Source organism: Octodon degus, unplaced genomic scaffold (genome assembly GCF_000260255.1).
Source record: "Octodon degus isolate 3935 unplaced genomic scaffold, OctDeg1.0 scaffold00235, whole genome shotgun sequence".
Taxonomy (NCBI): domain Eukaryota; kingdom Metazoa; phylum Chordata; class Mammalia; order Rodentia; family Octodontidae; genus Octodon; species Octodon degus.
Window position 1 is genome coordinate 3,265,221 of NW_004524811.1, and position 4,264 is coordinate 3,269,484.

Sequence of the window (4,264 nt, forward strand, 5' to 3'; positions counted from 1 at the left end):
TATGCCTGGAAACCTCTAGGTATATAAAAGGAAGGTCCCCAGACAGAACTCAGGGAAACTAATTTAAATACAAATTCTCAATTTAAGATCTGCGTGGTACAAACCCATTAATCACAAAAGTTTGACAATTTCTAAATTTCATTAGTTGTTATTAATAATGTTAATTGTTCTACTGTAAATAAGAAACTATGTCTGTCTTAACCACATATTTTCCCTTGGGTACTCTTATTGGGAGGTACTTGGCTAATAACTTCACAAAAGCTCTATGTTGAATGGAAGAGAACAGCGCCAAACAGAAACCAACATCTAATTCTCAGTCAATACAGAAGGCAAAATATTTGGATATACACAAAACAAGAATCTCTGAGATAGGAGAGATAATAAAAAAAATCAGACTCTTTCAAAAAGGATCTGACTCCAGTGATACAGCTACCTACTTTCAAACTTTCACAAAAATATATCGCAGAAATCACAGTAAAGAGTTCTTTGGCCAGCCAAATAGCTCAGCAGATTAAAGTGCCTGCGCACAGGTTCAGGGACTGGGGGGTTTGATCCCTGGGCCTGCTGTGCTGGCCTGCCCCCAGGGCATGCTGAGATGACAACTGAGACTGGGCATGGTGGCACGCATTTGTAATCCCAGCACTTGGAATGCTGTAAACAGGAGAATAACTGTGAATCCTATCTAGTAGTGCAACCCTGAACACCCTGTAAACCCTTCCCTAAAAATATAGAAAAATTAAAAAAATAGAAATAAGTAAATGAAAGAGTTCTTTCGGAAATAGAAAATGAGAAAAAGAAGGAGCAAAATGGATTCTTAAGCTCCAAGTCCACCCAGAACAAAACCAGAAGACATCAGCATAGAAGAAATTGGAAGCCACACCCCTGAAATCTCTGAAATAACAGAAACTGAAGTAAAGAAACAACTGCAGAAGAGTATAGAGGAAATCAGATCAGAATTGATCTCACAGGAAAAAGAAAAAATAAATGATAACTACAATAAAAGAACTACTAAGTATTTCTCTTTTTCCCATAATTTTATTGATAAACAAATAGCAATGAGATAGTCTCAAATAAAATTGGTAGGACCGTTTCAATAATTAACACAAAAAGTATGGAATGCTTCACGAATTTGCATGTCATCCTTGCACAGGGGCCATGCTGATCTTCTCTGTATCGTTCCAATTTTAGTATATGTGCTGCCGAAGCGAGCACCTACTAAGCATTTCTAAAGAAGATACTGATTAAAACAATAGAGGAGGTTAGAAAAATGATGGAAACCTTGAGCAAGCAATGGAAAATAAATGGAATGTATAAAGCAGATTCAAAGAGTTATACAAGAAATTAAAAACTCAATCACAAGTTGGAAAAATTATTTAAATGAAAGTGAAGTTAGAATTTCAGAACTTGAAGACACTGTTGCAGATAGTGAACAGGTAAGGAAAGCTCTCTTAAAAACAACTAAGATTCAGGAAATTATAATTCAACCTCTACAAGACAATGCAAAGATGGACAATATGAGACTAGTAGACATCATTGAGAAAGAGGGAGGCAACACAAATGACATAAAAAGAATATGGGCAGAAATAATAGCAGAAAACTTCCCAAATATGGGAACTGTTATGGTTTGTGTATAGTTGTCCCACCAAAGCCTCATGCAGTCATGGGACGGGGACTTCTAGTTTTTGAGATTAACTCATGATCCATCTGGATTATGGGCCTTAGTTCTGCTGGGATTATGGGTGTGAGTACTATACCTAGCTTGGGGCATATATCCTGAATGCATCTTAAGTGAGATAGACTTCCTCTCTGTAGCCATTGTTGCTGCTACTCCTCCATTTTATTCTCTTGCTCTTTGTGGCACCATGAATGGATGCTGTCTGACCTGTGCCATACTGCCTTGGAGTCAGATGAGTATGAACTGAAACCCCCTGTTACTGTGCCAAATAAACTTTTCCCTCATTCATGGGTGTTGGATATTTGAACCAGCAATAAGAAAGGTGTAACTGAGACAAAAACAATCTGCCATTCAGGTAATTGAGGAATATAGCAGCCCAAATAATATCAACCCAATTAAAACTACACTGAGATCTATATAGTCAAGATCTGAGGAATTTAGTACAAGAACAATATACTAAAAGCCACTAGAGAAAAGAAACAGCTCACATTTAAAGGAAAGCCCATCAGAATAACAGCAGATTTCTCCTCACAAACCGTTAAGTGAAGAAGAGCATGGAGTGAATTACTTCAAGTCCTCAAAGAAAACAAATTCCAACCTAGACTGATCTACCCTGCAAAACTCTCTTTCAAGTTTAATGGAGGAGTGAAATACTCCCATGACAAAGAACAACTAAAGAAATTCATGGTGACCAAACCAACTGTATATAGAATACTAAAATATATTATAAAAAGGGATAAAAGAATACAAAATTCCAAGAATGTCAACAGAAAGAGCCCACCAAACATGGCAAACTATTAAACACAGAATAAATCTAGGGAACCAACAATTGGAAAATAACATGACAAATGTAAGTCAATAGATATCAATTATAACCACCAATGTAAATGGACTCAATTCATCAATTAAAAGAAATAGACTGGCAGAGTGAATTAAGAAACAAAATCCAACAATAGCCTGTATAAAAGAAATATGTTGAACCCATAAAGAAACTCGTATGCCAAAAGCCAAAAGATGGGAAAAAAAAATACTACATATTCCAGGACCTCACAAAAGAACAGCCAGGGCGGGGGGAGCGGGAGGGGTAGGATGGGGTGGCTATTCCGTTCACCGACAATCTGAACTTCAACCCAAGAATGATCAAATGAGATTTTCAAAAAAAGAGTCACTATATATTGGTTAAGGAAAATTTTAAGAGGAAGAGATTATAGATATCTATGCATCAAATATGGGAGCATGCAACCACATACAACAAATTTTAAAGGACTCGAGAAGTCTAATAACAAATATCACAATCTTAACAGGGGAACTTAACACCCCTTATCTCAAAAAAGATAGGTCAAACAGACAAAATATTAGCAACCAAGAGGCAAAACTAAACCAGAACTTGGAACAAATGGATTTAGTGTACATATACAGAGTGTTCCGCCCAAGAAGATCTGAATACACATTCTTTTTCAGCTTCACATGGAACATTTTCTAAGGCAGATAATATACTAGTCTATAGGTCATGCTTAAGTACGTGCAAGAAAACAGAAATTATCCCATGCATATTATCTGACCAGAGTGCAACAAAACTGGAAATAAATAATAACAGAAATGACAGAAAACCCATAAACAAATGGAAATTAAATAACATCTTCCTAAGCATCCAATGGGTTACAGAAGAAATAAAATAATATCTACAATTCAATGAACATGCAAGCACAACTTGCCAGAATTTGTGGGATTCAGTCAAAGCAGTTCTTAGGAGGAAATGTACAGTAGTGAAATTACACATTAGAAAAACAGAACAACAACAAATAAATACACTAATGCTGTACCTCACATCTAGAAAAAGAAGAGCAAACCAAGACAAAAGCCCAAAGATGGAAGGAAATCATAAAATCAGAGCAGAAATCAATACAATTGAGATAAAGATGACAATTCAAAGAGTTAATGAATCAAGAAGCTGGATCTTTGGAAGATTAAATAAAATTGATAAACCACTAGCTAACCTCATCAAAAAGTGGAAAGAAAAAACTCAAATTCAAGCAATAAGGAATGAAAAGGTCAAATTCCTATATATCCTGTGGGAATTAAGAAGATCATCAATACCTATTTTGAAAATCTATACTCGCAAAGAATTGATGACAGAGAAGAAAGGGACAAATTCCTAGATAGGTATAAATTTCGTAAATTGAATTGAGAAAACTTTTTTATAAAAACTCTGAATAATGCAATATCAGCCAATAAAATTCAAAACACAATAAAAAGTATTAACAAAGTAAAGCCCACATCCTAATGGATTCACAGCTGAATTCTAAAAGAAATTTAGAGAAGATTTAATCACAATCCTCCTCAATCTTTTCAATGAAATTGAAAAGGAAGCAATACTCCCAAAATCATTTGTGGAGGCAAGTACTATACTGATATCAAAACCAGAGAAAGAAGCAATTGAAAAAGAGAACTACAGGCCAATATCCCTTATGAACATAGATGCAAAATCCTCAATAAAATCCTAACAAGTAGAATAAAGCAAATCATCAAGAATCATTATACACCATGACCAGGTGGGATTCATCCCAGGGATGCAAGGATGGTTCGGCA

General features: G+C 35.5%; 1 non-coding gene across 1 annotated transcript; it reads right to left on the minus strand.

Annotated features, from left to right (window-relative positions):
* Window positions 1-1,105: 1,105 nt before the first annotated feature.
* Window positions 1,106-1,212, minus strand: LOC111813886. The gene has a single exon (XR_002819013.1). It is a non-coding gene; the product is annotated as a U6 spliceosomal RNA (small nuclear RNA).
* Window positions 1,213-4,264: the final 3,052 nt, after the last annotated feature.